Source organism: Chiloscyllium plagiosum, unplaced genomic scaffold (assembly GCF_037043375.1).
Source record: "Chiloscyllium plagiosum isolate Xiang-an unplaced genomic scaffold, Cpla_swu_hap1 HiC_scaffold_27, whole genome shotgun sequence".
NCBI lineage: Eukaryota > Metazoa > Chordata > Chondrichthyes > Orectolobiformes > Hemiscylliidae > Chiloscyllium > Chiloscyllium plagiosum.
Window position 1 is genome coordinate 34,132,977 of NW_028270165.1, and position 15,477 is coordinate 34,148,453.

A 15,477-nucleotide genomic window follows, 5' to 3' on the forward strand; every position below is an offset into this window, starting at 1 on the left:
TTTGTCACTGAGTACACTGATGTTTGCAAACTTTTCCCACAAACAAACATTGACAATCTAATGGTTTTCAAATCCTGATGAATTGACTCACTCTCAGATTCTGATAAGATATTTGCTTGGAATTCTCGCTGATAAATGTGTCTCTGTGATTCTCTGTAAAACAAACTTAAATCAGGAAAAATTAGAGATTGAGCAATCGTACTGTTTAAGATACTAAAAGGAGTTAAGAATCATAAAAACCTTATAGTGTGGAAGCAGGCCGTTTGAATCCACACCCATCCTCTGAAGAGCATCCCACACAGACTCACCCCATATCCCTGCATTCCCCATGGCTTACCCACCCAGCCTGCACATCCCTGCACATTATGGGCAATTTAGCATGGCCAACCCACCTAACGCATATATCGTTGAATTGTGGGAGGAAACAGGAGCACCGAGAGGAAACCACACAGACATATGAAGAAAGGGCAATCTCCACGCAGTCACTCGAGTCTGGAATCAAACCCAGGTCCCCAGAGCTGAGAGGCAGCAGTGCTAACCATTGGGTCACCACGGAGTTCTTTGAATCCAGCAATTTGTGTGAAAGTAACTCAAATACTGACCGTGAAACATTACTGGACTGTCATGAAAAACTCAACTAGCTGACAAATGCCCTTCGGGGAAGGGCGTGTTCTGGCCCTCCACAAGACTCATCCCTCAATGAGAGTAGAGATAGTGAGAGCAGTGGGGTACTTACAGACAATTTCCTCCATCTCCATCACAGGAATAACTGACAGATCCTCACTTCAAGAAGATCAAGATCAGAGTGTATGAAGAAGCATCACCTATAAACTCCGCTCTCAGACACACACTGTCCTCCTGTAGATACATACTTTTGTTTCTTTAGAGAGAGGGAGAGACAGAGAGAGAGAATTGCAGCTCACTGACCTTCAAGAACCAGCCGTTCCGAAGCCTCTCCTTCTCAGTGCAGGAGAGACAAACGTTCCTCTTGGTTTGAGATTGCTGTGAGGAAATTCTTCCACTCTAACCTCGTGTAAAAGAATTTCCCAGAGTTCAGTACTAACTCGAATACAAACACTTTCCAGCAGGTTGTTCCTAAACCCATCCAGTCCCTCCCTCCAGCTCTGTCTCTCACTTTTCAACTCCACCAGCTCAGACACCCGCACTGCGCATGCTCCATAAACACCTCGGCGCTGCCTTTTGTTCACTCTGATTGGCTCGGGATCCCGCCAATTCCAGAATGTCATCCCGAGCTGCCCCACTTTCTATTGGGCAGGGCATGCGGTCAGTCACACAAGAGCTGAAGCATAAAAGAGATATGTGTTCATCTCTGAGCCGGCGTGTGTTTATTGTCCATCCCTCGTTGACTGGAGGGCGGTGAGGAGTCAACCACAATGGAGTCACATGTAAGTCTAACCTGAGAAAGGTGAGCCCAATGGTATCTTACACTAATTGACAGTCCAGATTTTTAATGACTTAACGGAACACCCCTATCTGGCCTGGTGATATTTGAACACCTCTCACAGAACATTAATCAGGGTTGGCTAGGACTAGACCAGTTACGTTGAGAGAAAACCACTGTCTTCTGAGACAGGAATTTCCAGCTTTAGTCAACAAGAGGACACAATGTTTCAGGGAAACCAGAAGTATCTATTCAGAATTTCCATCATGAAGTGACAGGAATAACTTCTGTAAAACTCCCTCACAGGATTTTAGGGAGAAGATTTACACATGAAAAGAAGAATCATAATCCATAAGTCCGTGTGTGAGTAAGAATAATACTTATTGTTACGTCATGGAGATCAAACCCTGTTAATTAAACTAACCGCCCAGAAAAGCTCATCTTGCCCCATAATCTGTTAAAATGTGAGTGACAGAATTCCTAAATTCCACTATTTAAAGAAAATATTTTTCTAATCTAATAGTGAACACTAAACAAAACCTGTTCACAAATCCAAAACCCCCTTTCTTTAACTACTTACTGTCTGACCCCAACTCGACGCAACTTAATATGCTATTCTAATAACATATTTATGAAACGTTACATTAACTTAATCTCAAGGCCACACAGTCTCCTCTTCATGGATGTTTTCACTTTTCTTGCTGCTGATCTTCCTGGGTGCTCTTCTTTTTACTGTATGTTTCACGTGAACAGGTACCTTTGATGGAGGGTGTTTTCAATTTATCTGAGAGTAAGGTATTAGATCCGCAGTTGCTCTCCCACTAACTTTCAAAATGCCGGTTTATATTCCACCATAGGACACATTTAATTCTTATTTGACTGATTTCCAGGGATCAAAACAATAAAATTCAAAATCTCATTGTATTCTGGTATCCTGGGCACAGCTTAAATTAATTAGATTTGAATTGTTGTAAAAACATCAAGCCGAACACAGGTATCTATTTAACAGCCAATTGCTACATTTGAAACAGCCCGACCTTTTGCGAGCAGCTATGGCTGTACTTTAAGTTGAGAAAAACACTCTCTATCTTAACCTGACAATACATGCTTTCGACTTCATAACATTGCATTGAGCATTTGTCCTGGACGAACACGAAGACTCCAACACCATGATGCAACCATGTAAATGTGGAGATTATGGGAAGAGATTGTAGTTACCCTGTCTAGCTGGAAATTGATTGATACAGTCACACTGGAAATGAGCTTTTGCCTGCTCTACATGTGGAAAGGGATTCAGTGTATTCCAGCTTCCAGAAAAAAAATTGCTTATCACACTGAGGAGATACCATTTAGCTGAACCTCTGTGGAAAGTGTTTCACACAGTCAGTCACCCTCACTGTGCACCAACGAGTTCACAGTGGGGACAGGCTGTTTATGTCCCCTGCATGTGGGAAGGAATTTGCACGGACATCAAACTAGTTGCAACATCAGCGAGTTCACACTGGAGATAAATTATTTACTTGCTCAGATTTTGCAAAGGGATTCGGATAGTCCCACAACCCGCTGATACATCAACATATACATTCTGGTGAGAGTGTGTAAAACAATTCACTTCTGCCGACACATCAATGAGTTCACACTAGGGAGAGATCATCCACTTGCTCCGAGTGTAATACAAACTGCATTCAGTTTTCTCAGCTCTTCAGTGCAGTTACAACATTGGCATCTCCCCAACAATCTGGAAATTTGCCAGATTGCCTGTGCACAAGTAGCAGAACACATCCAACTCAGGATTAATCGTCCTATCAGTATACTCTCGATTATCGATAAAGGTATGCAAAATATCGAATAACATCCTCTCAGTACCACCAGTCTCACTAAGGTACTAACCTCATTCTAGCCTTGGTTAAAACATGGACAAAAAAGCTTAATCCTCGAGGTGAGATGAGATTGACAGCCCTTGATCTCAAGGCTGCATTCGACCCAGTGTGGCATCAAGGTGCTTTGATTAGATTCCAGGATGTAATTTACTACTGCGTACGTTATTCTCTATATAAATCACAACGATCCTCTTGATTAGGTTCCAGTCTGTAATTCATTCCCGAGTATGTTATTCTATTTACAAACAATCCCGAACCCCTCAATTAGATTATAGCCTGTATTACACACTCAGTTTTCTGTGGTACTGGATTTAATCATCCTGATTCCCTAAATCAAATTTCCGTCTGTAGATCACTTCTGATTGTGTTATTCTGTCAGTTAACAAGCCTCATCTCTTGATTAGATTCCAGTCTATAAAACCCTTGCTTGAATCTAGCTACCTTTCAGAAAATTTCCATGTTTATTAATTTTGAACTTTTTTCAGCGACCAATCTATAATTATTCTGTCGAATGTAAAATCGCGGGCTTCCGTGGCATAAATTTTACCCAACATGGCATGCGAATGTAATCGCACCCCATTCTTAATGCAGGAGTCCCACGAGCACGCGCAATGCGCGCTTACAGGCACATGGGCTGGAGTTGGGAACATGCGGACTGATAGTCCGGAGGCCGGAAGGGAGAATGATGTGAATTTCGTTCCAACACTGACAGTGATGGCTCCGAGAAACTCCTCTCACAGATTAGATTAGATTACCTACAGTGTGGAAACAGGCTATTCTGCCCAACATCAACCCTCCGAAGAGCAACTCACCCAGACCCATTCCCCTACATTTACCCCTGGCTAATCCACCTAACACTATGGGCAATTTAGCATGGCTAATTCACCTAACCTGCACAGTTTTGGATTGTGGGAGGAAACCGGAGCACCCGGAGGAAACCCACGCAGACACGGGGAGAATGTGCAAACTCCACACAGACAGTTGCCCGAGGTGGGAACCACCGCCCGAGCCACCGTGCCGCCCTAATGGGCGGGGGGCATTTGCAGGCTTTTCCTCGAGTAATGTTTGAATGTTTGACTGGTGTCGTGTGGTGAGTCTTTCTGACCTCTGTCTCATTCACATGATAATTTTGGTTGTTTGTAGTTTGCTGCGACTGTTAAACTGCACTCCTCAATCTTACTCATATATGGGACCTGAACGTCTTTAGCATCTATTTGTTATACCTAATTGTGCTATTCTGAGTTCCAGACTTCAGACCCTTGGAGTTGGATTCTAGAGTGTGGTGCTGGAAAAGCACAGCAGGTCAGGCAGCATCCGAGGAGCAGGAGAATCGATGTTTCGGGCAAAAGCCCTTCATCAGGAAACCCTGGGGTTCGATGTCAGTTTAAATGAGAATGTTGGGCATTTACTGAGCTCCTTGAGTTCAGAAGTTTAGAGCTGGAGAAGATGATAGAGATAGCGAGGGACAAGACTATGAGCAAAGATTAACATTTTATAATGGATTTGCTGCATCACCAGGAACCTGTGTGCGTCAGCAGGTATAGCATTCATAGATTAAATGAACTTGGTGTGAGGAAGGCGAGAAGCAGCCGTGATCTGGAACGAAAGGTGGTCACTGGACCTGAAATGTTGACTGTACTGTCTGCCCATTGATGCTACCAGACCTACTGAGGTTCTCCAGATTTCCAGCATCCACAGTTATTTGTTTCTTGCTTAGCGATTTGGATGACCTCAGATTTATGGGGAGTAGAATGTTTCAGGCCTTCAGGTGTGTGACAGAAGAATCAAACTCAAGAGGTGATAAAGGCATAGTGTAATTTTTAGAATCAGATGAACTGAGGTGGGGCAGGTAAGAAATTATTCCTGAGATTTGAAGAGGTGATCCCAATGAAAGTGTGGACATGCAGCTGGTAGCCCAAAGGGGTAAAGCATTTACCAAGCTTTCAAGCGGCTACTTCAGCCTCACACATTTGGCATGAGGATAGATGGAAGTGGTGCTGGAGAGTGGTGTTTGCAGTGTGATTTGGACATAATGGATTTGAACTTCTCACTATTTAATTGTGCAAGAGTTCCAAGTATCCAGAATTGAGTGTTGGGCAGGTGAAGGCAGTGCGAACCTCAGAGAGAAACTTGAGGACAATGATTTTCACATTTTCACTTTATTTGTTTTATTTCCCGCCAAGTTGACTCTCTCTTTCTGATGGTTGACAGGCTGGGAGATTGTGGGTTGGGCCTTGATAGACTGAGTGTTTTATTGTTCGGGAAGGTGTAAAAGGCCGGGGCGGGGTGGGGGGGGGGGGCGGGGGGGGGGGGTTCCGGTTGGGCGGGCAGGGTGGTGGGCGGTCAAAGCTTCAATAGAAATCCAGCAGAACTGAGAACACACACCTAGCTCTGTGGGAACGGGGAGACCAACAGACGACAGAGACATCAGGACCTGAAATCCAAGCTGAGACCAGACTACCATGTTATCAGTGCTTTGATTTGCATTGCCAACCCTCTACCTTTACCGAACTTCCCATTTGATTTGAATGTCACGTACCCTCAATATTCAGGATCCAATTCTTGTCATCCTAAAACCACGTCTCTGTAAGGAGTCTCAGAACACACTTATTTTCTTCAGTCAATTCGTTCACTTTTCTTACAGTGCAGCACACATTCAGACACAGTCTTTAGTTTCAATTTTTGTGATCTTTTCAATCCAGCTTTGATTAGTGGTACATTTATTCCCCCTGTCCCTTTCTATTGTTCTCTGACATTCACTTTCCACATTACTACATTGCTCACCTGCCTTGATTTGGAATTGCCCATCATGTCCAGGGATGTGTAGGTTAGACAGGTTAGCCATGGGAAATGCAGAGTTATCGTTTCATAGTAATAGAAGCAGGAGTCGGTTATTTGGCCTGTCGAGCCTGCTGCACTATTCATTCAGATGATGGTTGATCTATCCATCATCTCAGCTCCTCCTACCGGCATTGTTCCATCTACCCTTACTTCCCCTCCATGGAATATCCCATCCAACTGTGTCTTGAATATAATTAATGTCGCTGCCTCATCAGCTCCCTTGGGCAGAGAATTCCACAGTGTCTCACGAATTACTGCATGGAAAGAGACCCTTCAGTCCAACTCGTCCATGTTGAGCAGTTATCCTAAACAGTCTAGTCCCATTTGCTAGCACTTGGCCCATATCCCCCTAAACCCTTCCTATTCATCTACTCATCCAGATGCCTTTTCAGTGTCATAATTATATTAGTCTGCACGACTTCCTCAAGCAGCTAATTCCATACCTGCAACATGCTCTGTGTTAAAAAGTTGTCCCTTAAGTCCCTTTTATTTCTTTCCCCTCTCACCGTAAATGTATGCCATCTAGTTCTAGACTCCCTCAATTCAGGGAAAAGACCTTGTCTGTTTATCCTATCAATGCCCCTCATGATTTTATAAATCTCTGTAAGGTCACCCCATAGCCTCCGATGTTCTCAGGATAACAGGCCCAACGTATTCAGCTTCTCCCGATAGCTCAAATCTTCCAACCCTGGCAACATCCTTGTAAATATTTTCTGAACCCTTTCATGTTTCACATCCAACTTCCAATAGGAAAGAGAGCAGAACTGCACATAATATTCTAAAAGTGGCCTAACCAATGTCCTGTACAGCAGCAACATCTTCTCCCAACTTTATACTCGATACTCTGACCAATAAAGGAAAGCACACCAAATGCCTTCTTGACTATTCTGTCGACCTGTGACTACTTCCAAGGAAATATGAACTTGCACTCCAAGGTCTCTTTGTTCAGGAACACTCCCTCAGACCTTACCAATAAATAGAGAAATCCTTCTCTGGCTTGCTTTTCCGAAATGCAGCACCTCATATTTATCTAAATTAAACTCCATCTGCTACTCCTCAGCCCATTGGCCAATCTGATTAAGATCCCGTTGTGCTCTGAGCTAACCACCTTCGCTGTCCACTATAACTCCAATTTTGGTGTCATTTGCAGCCTTATTTACTATACTTCCTATATTGACATCCACATCATTTATATATATGACAAAAAGTAGTGGACCCAGCACCCATCCTTGATCACAAGCCTCCAGTCTGAAAAGCAACCCTTCACCACCAATCCTCGATTTTCTACCTTTGAGCCGGTTCTGTATTGAAATGGCTAGTTCTCCCTCTGTTCCATGATATCTAACCTTGCTAACCAATCTTCCTTGGGGAACCTTGTCAAACCCCTTACTGAAGTTCATATGGTACCCTGGGATGTAGGCCATCAGGCCCAGGGGACTTGTCTGCCCTCAATCCTAATAGTGTGCTGTGTATCTTTTCCCTATCGACGTTGATTCTTTAAGTTTTACTGTTTCTGTAACCTCTGACTTGTCCGTTCCAATAGGAATGGTACTATTGTCCTCCAACTTGAAAACCGAGGAAAACTATTGACTTAGCATCTCTGCCATTTCAGTGTTCCCCCCTTAAGTCACCGGTTTCATCTTCCAAGTGTTAGAAATGGGGTAAAGTGTTTTTTTTTTGCAGATATAGAAAAAGCATACAGAAAAGGGGTACAGCAAGAGAACTATTAACCCTGCAGGTATTTAGGGACTTTTCAGTGTATAATTGTGGTTAATTAAATACTAACTTTGGTGTGTAATTACTATAACAAAAAGTTCTTTTTGTAAAATTATGCTTTCAGCAAAAAGCATAGATAGCCAAAATGCTTGAGCTATACAAAATGATACAAGTTAATGAAATGTCCGAGGATGGAATGTACCAGCAGAATTGATACAAAATGTTAACCAGGTCTAGATGTACTGTCGACAAAATAAATGTATGTGTCAGCACTTACAGAAAGGAAGGTTGCCAACCTGGGGAAGGGGGAAGTAATAAGGGTGGAGTGCAGCTGGGCAGTGGTCTGGCACAATAAGAGAGATTGGGTAATTAGGAGTCTGGAGAGATGACCTCACTCAGCTCAAAGGGTATAACTGTACACTAACCTAAGTTCTAATTTACTTCAATTGCTCATTTGCTTATGCAATTGAAGCCCTTACTTGCAAGTTCGTAATACATTTTCTTGTTTCCAGTTTTGGTGGTGTCGACTATATTTTATTGAATTTTGTTTCTAACACAAGGGACCAACATTTACCTTAGTGACTCTGTTCCCTTTACCGTACCAACAGAAGCTTTTGCTACACTTTTTGATATTTTGTGCTCGGTTTCTTTCGTAATTTACCTTTATTCATTTGTTAGTATCCCTTTGATTATATTTGAAAGTTTTCCAATGTTTGAGCCTTCCAGAGGTCTGGAATAATATTTCGAAAAAGACTGAAAAATTCAAAAATAGTCTCCGTTAAAACTTAAAAAAACCCGCACCTTTCAGTTGTCTTGGGGCAAGGAACACGATCTCCCCGCCCGTTGTCTCCGATTGGTTGGATGACCCATGTAGCCACGCCCGCTGCACGCGTAGTGACGTCACGGGCTCGGACCCCACCCCTTGAGAACCGGCGCATGCGCAGTATAGGTCCTGAAGCAGGACAAAGGCAGTGTTATTGAGTGTGGGAGAGGAATGGCGCCGGTGACTGAAGGAACAAGAACAGGAGCCGCTGGAAAAGCTGAGCAGGTCCGGCAGCTCGTGTCGGGAGGAATGTGAGGAGGTGTTTCGGGTCCCGGGATCCTCCTTCAGAACAGGACCAGGTTTCAGGAACATCCCGGGGAGGTCGCCAGGCCCGAGGGCCAAGACCTGGCTCCTGCCCCCGGGGAGAGGAGACAGTGAGACAGGGTAGGATTGGGAACCGCGGGAGGAGGGAGACTGGGGAGTTTATAAACTCCTAGGGCGAGGCCTAAAGCCTCGGAATAAAACCCACAGCCCCAGTGTTTACTTCATTGGGAAGGGACCTCTCGGGTTGCCGGTGCAACCTGCCGCCATCTTTGTCAGGGTAAGGCGCTGTCTTGGGTGAGCGCCTTGGTGGCCATCTTGGTGAGGGCCCCATCAACCGTCATTTCCGGAGGAGAATTCCAAACTTGTGGCAAGCTTGGACAGCAGGAAGTTATTCAGCAAATTTACTGGTTTTCTTTTCTCAAGCAACCTTGACATTTCATTATCATGTCCCTGATTCAGCTTCATTTCCAGCACCTTTGGAGGCAGCTAGATCAAGCTAATTGTTACCTAAATGAAGTTTTCCTCCAAAGACACACAAGGCTATCTGGCTGCATGAGGGTATTCAGGTTTCTGTGTCCTGGATAATATGTGATCAGCAGGCATCTGGCAATCTACAGGAATTGCCGCCTGTGTTATGTTTATTTAACTGTAGTGACATTAATCACATATTTTGTGAATTTCTTTTGCAGGAAGACACGCGGAAAGAAATCTGAAAGCAAATGACACAACAACTTCTGACAGAGACACTTGATTCATTGGGACTTGAATATCAGCAACTGTTCAAATCGAGAAGAAACGTTTGCTTTTGTTTGCTTCAGAGCGATTTTGGATACTGGTGTGGCAGGAAGAATACTGAGACACACAACTGAGGGAGATTCAGTGCGCTGACTGTGAAAACTGCTTCAACCTAATTACTCAGCTTGGGGGATAAAAATCTAACCATTCAGGGTGGGGAGAGACTGTGAACACATTTTGTCTGTAATTTCAAATCCAGAGCGAAACATGGAAAGCTCTCCCTATGGGGAAACTGTGGAGATGTGAGTATTGTGAGAAAGGGTTCCCTTCCTCTTTGGTGCTAGAAACTCACAGACGCATTCACACCAGGGAGTGGCCATTCACCTGCTCCATGTGCGGGCAGGGATTCAGTTGGATGGACAACCTGTGTGCACCAGCGGGTCCACACAGGAGAGAAGCCATTCACATACCCCATGTGCGAGAGGGGGTTCGTGCAGTCATCTACACTCCGGATCCACCAGCAGGTCCTCACGGGAGAGAGGCCATTCACATGCCCTGTGTGCAGGAAGGGCTTGTGGGCAATGTACAGCAACATGAGCGGGGCCACACAGGGAAGATGCCATTCACCTGCTCTGAGTGTGAGAAGGAATTCATTGATTCTTCTGGCCTGCTCACCCACCAGCTGCTCCATGCTGGAGACAGCTCACTCCCCCGCTCTCAGCGCGGGAAGGCTTCTCCGGCTCCTCCCACCTGTGGAGACACCAGTGAATTCATGTGCCATTGCAGGGGGATCGAAAGGACAACGGCCGAGTACCATTAGCAACTGGACAATCAACCCAGTTCTGGGAACTCACAGGTTTGAATCCTGCTGTGGCAGATGACAGAATTGGAATTTGGTCAGAAATCTGGAGTTCAGAATCTAACGATGAAACCGTTTTCAGGGCAACAGAAACCCCCCATCTGATTCACTCATGTCCTTTTGAGGGAGGGCAACTGCCGTTGTGGGAAAGGATTCACTCAGTCATCCCAGCTGCATCCTTTACCTGATCTGACCTACACGTGACTCCAGACCCCAGCAATATGGTGGACTCTTGACTACGCTCCCTCATTCCTGGAAAATAGGTGGGGAGAAATTTACTTGGATACAGACCGTAGGTTGAAATTGCTGAGTGAGGCAATACTTCCTCTGGGTTAAGGCTGTACCAAGGATCCAATTACAAAGGGACACGTCTGTGCTGACCAATAGTAAAGAAAGTGGGGATGGGGAGTGTGTACACTTTGACCATGAGCTGTTTTAAAATGAAATAAATTGGTTTTCATATGCCTTTTTGCTGGGGAGATCTGAAGCAGTACCGAAGTTGGGTCACAATTAAGGTGACCTGAACTTACCATCAGACTCAGACACTGATATCTATGAGGTCCAACACGTTTTTGTTTTAAAGCTGGTAATTTCTTTCAGCCTCTAACACTAAGTTTCCAATGTTATGTATCAGAAGGAGCAGTGAAATAGTAGCTAGTATTGTTAGAAACTGTTAAGTCTGTCATCTCTGCACATACTGTGTTGTTTCATCTGCATTGTAAAGTTTACTGCCTGCAGCGGGAACGTGTGGGCTGTGTTCACTAGAAACTAAAAATCACACAACACCAGGTTATAGTCCAATAGGTTTATTTGGAAGGACTAGCTTTCGGAACACTGCTCCTTCGTCAGGTAGCTGTGGAGCAGGATCATAAGGCACAGAATGTATAGCAAAAGATTAGTGTCATGCAATTGAAATGATATATTGAACCAACTTAGATTGCTGTTAAGTCTTTCTTCTTTTAGAATGGGTTGAAGGTTTCTGTTCATTAATATGTAAATCCCAGAACTAGTTTTAAGACACATTCTCAGATAACTTCAGGTTTTATAAAAAGAGGTGACATCTCAGCTCAGTCAAAGCATTAAAGGTGTAAGGTTTGAGTCTGTCTGTATCCCAATCTTGAGTTAGACTGGTTGTATTTTCAAAGTAGGGATTTATAAAATATGAAAGGCTTGACTGCCTGCAGATTGCACACCTTTTGAGGAAAACTGAATGTATCTGCAAATATAATTCTGAAAATCCAAATTCACCCTATAGACTTTGTGTGTGTGTGCATAAGAGAGTGCTTGTTTGCATGCTTGGTAAAGTGTGATGGTTTGGAGATGCTGATGTTGGACTGGGGTGTACAAGGTTAAAAATCACACAACATCAGGTTATAGTCCAATAGGTTTAATTGGAAGCACTAGCTTTTGGAACGCCGCTCCTTCATCAGGTGGTTGTGGAGGACACAATTGTAAGGCACAGAATTTATAGCAAAAAATTATAGTGTGATGTAACTGAAATTATACATAGAAAAATACTTTGATTGTTGAGTCTTTCATCTGTTCAAAAACCATGATAGTTTCACTTTTTTCATATGTAAATAGAGTCATAGAGATGTACAGCATGGAAACCGACCCTTCGGTCCAACCTGTCCATGCCGACCAGATATCCCAACCCAATCTAGTCCCACCTGCCAGCACCCTGCCCATATCCTTCCAAACCCTTCCTATTCATATACCCATGCAAATGCCCCTTAAATGTTCTCAGGTTAACTGTAACAATTGGTGTTAGCTAACATTAATTGTTACAGTTAACCTGAAAATGTAACTTATGTAAATCACAAAACCTTTTTTAGTTTCACTTTTTTCATATGTAAACTATCATGGTGTTCGAACAGATGAAAAACTCAACAAACAATCAAGGTATTTTTTAATGTATAATTTCAGCTACATCACACTGTAAACTTTTGCTATAGAGTCTGTGTCTTATAATTGTGTCCTCCACAACCACCTGTTGAAGGAACAGTGCTCCGAACGCTAATGCTTCCAGTTAAACCTGTTGGACTATAACCTGGTGTTGTGTGATTTTTAACTTGGTAAAGTGTAAGTGTGATGGAGTGTAAGCCTGTGAAAGGGTGTATTTGTGTGTGTACCTGAGAGAGAAAGTGTGGATAAAAGCGAGGGGTGCATTTTGGTAAAGCAAACAAGGGCAAGGCTTGTACAGTAAATGGTAGAACAGAGAGACCCGGTGGGGGGAAAGTTTCAGGTACATAGTTCTTTGAAAGTTGCATCACCGGTAGACAGGGTGGTTAAGGTGGTGGTTAGCACACTTGCTTTCATTTTTCACATCATTGAGTGTTGGAGTTGGGACGTCATGTTGAGGTTGTACAGGATGTTGATGAGGCCACTTGTAGTGTACTAAGTACATGGAACATAGAAAAATACAGCGCATACAGGCCCTTTGGCCCTCGATGTTGTGCCGATCCAAGCCCACCTAACCTTCAATAGCCCACTATCCTCCATATGCCTACCCAATGCCCGTTTAAATGCCCATAAAGAGGGAGAGTCCACCACTGCTACTGGCAGGGCATTCCATGAACTCACGACTCCCTGAGTAAAGAATCTACCGCTAACATCTGTCCTATACCTACCGCCCCTTAATTTAAAGCTACGCCCCCTCGTAATAGCTGACTCCATACGTGGAAAAAGGTTCTCATGGTCAACCCTATCTAAACCCCTAATCATCTTGTACACCTCTATCAAGTCACCCTTAAACCTTCTTTTCTCCAATGAAAACAATCCCAAGTGCCTCAGCCTTTCCTCATACGATCTTCCTACCATACCAGGCAACATCCTGGTAAACCTCCTCTGCACCCGTTCCAGTGCCTCCACATCCTTCCGATAGTATGGCGACCAAAAATGCACACAATACTCCAGATGCGGCCGCACCAGAGTCTTATACAACTGCAACATGACCTCAGGACTCCGGAACTCAATTCCTCTACCAATAAAAGCCAGTACGCTATATGCCTTCTTCACCACACTATTTACCTGGGTGGCAACTTTCAGAGATCTGTGTACATTGACACCAAGATCCCTCTGCTGATCCACACTACCAAGTATCTGACCATTAGCCCAGTACCCCATCTTTTTGTTCCTCATACAAAAGTGAATCACCTCACACTTACCCACATTGAACTCCATTTGCCAGCTTTCTGCCCAGCTCTGCAGCTTATCGATATCCCGCTGTAACCTGACACATACTTCCTCACTGTCAACAACTCTCCGACTTTCGTATCATCCGCAAACTTGCTCACCCAACCTTCTAGCCCCTCCTCCAGGTCATTTCATTGGTTTGGTCGCCCTGTTATAGGAAGAATACTATTGGAGAGGGTTTGGAAAAGCTTTCCCAGAATGTTGCCAGGACTGGAGGGTTCAAGTTATAAGGAGAGGCTTGGACCTTTTTCACTGGAACGTAGGAGGTTGAGGGTGACCTTGCAGAGATTTATAAAATCATGAAGGTTGTAGGTAAAGTGATTAGCAAATGTCTGTTCCTTCAGTGAAGGAGAATTAAAAACTAGGGGACATTTTTTTAAGGTGAGAGGAGAGAGATTTTAAAAGGAACCTGAGGGATAACGTTTTTACACAGACGTTAGTTTGTGAGTGAATGAACTTCCAGAAGTGATAGACACCGGTATAGTTACAACATTTAAAAGACATTTGGATGGTGTACTGAAGGTGTAGGTGTGTAGTGTACCTTTTGAGAGAGAGGAAGCGAGCAAGGACTGACTGAAAGCACAAAGCGTGCTGAACAATTTAAAAATGTAACATTTGGTTGAAACAAATAGCTGGAGTTGTGTTGCCATTGAACAAAAACAAATTCCAATTTGGCCAATCAGTTTAAATTATGCCCTGATACCAAAATCCTATCGAATTTGAATTTTACCGTTTGGAATGACACCAAACCAATGAAATGATCTGATGTTTTGGGGTATAAAACCAGACGTTTTGAACAGTTAGAGGGGAAACAGCAAAGACAACCAAGCAAGCACCAACACAAGGCCAGCCGGATATCTCTCGTGAAGAGACAGGTTCTTCCATTTCTATCATTGGGTGACCCAAATGAGACATTTTTACTGATAGCTGCATAATGATCTTCCTGCTGGATATTTTACAGGGGGCACAGTTTCTAGTGAGAGAAATCCTGTATCCTGGGAAGGTGGGTAAATAAGAAAAAGTGTCGTTGATAACATTTTAACTGTGGAACTACCAGCTCTTGTGGGAGCAGTGCATTACTCAAAAACATTTTGGAGGTATTCTGTATAACTGTGAGACTGAAAACAGTTTTCCCACTGAGCGTTAAACAGATACTGAGAATGTAACACGTTATAGAGTGTGTTCCTGGGAAATGGAGGAGGATTGAACTTGCCAACATGAATCAAACTTTGCAGAGAAAGGAAATTTCCTGGGACGGAAGAGCTTGATAGCAGTCAATAATTGTCAGATTATTTGATGAAGATAACAGCTCATATGGGGTGATTACTGGGGATCCCAGAAGATTTGTACAGAACTTGACAAATCTTTAATTAAGTTTGAAACGTTGTTTTGTGTCTTGATTGATAAGGTTTACCTAAAGGAAGAAACTGCTAACTTTAAAAAAATCAAGGTTAAGGAGGGACTGATTGATTATATGATTGTTTGAGGACAGATAAAAAGACATTTATTGACATTGACAATAGACAATAGGTGCAGGAGTAGGCCATTCTGCCCTTCGAGCCTGCACCGCCATTCAATATGATCATGGCTGATCATTCCTAATCAGTATCCTCTTCCTGCCTTATCTCCATAACCCTTGATTTCACTATCTTTGAGAGCTCTATCCAACTCTTTCTTAAATGAATCCAGAGACTGGGCCTCCACTGTGCTCTGGGGCAGAGCATTCCACACAGCCACCACTCTCTGGGTGAAGAAGTTTCTC

General features: G+C 43.6%; 1 long non-coding RNA gene across 1 annotated transcript; it reads left to right on the forward strand.

Moving 5' to 3' along the window:
* Positions 1-8,893: 8,893 nt before the first annotated feature.
* LOC148143545 (uncharacterized) lies at positions 8,894-10,985 on the forward strand. Its single transcript, XR_015751261.1, has 2 exons — positions 8,894-9,046; positions 9,616-10,985. It is a non-coding gene; the product is annotated as an uncharacterized LOC148143545 (long non-coding RNA).
* Positions 10,986-15,477: the final 4,492 nt, after the last annotated feature.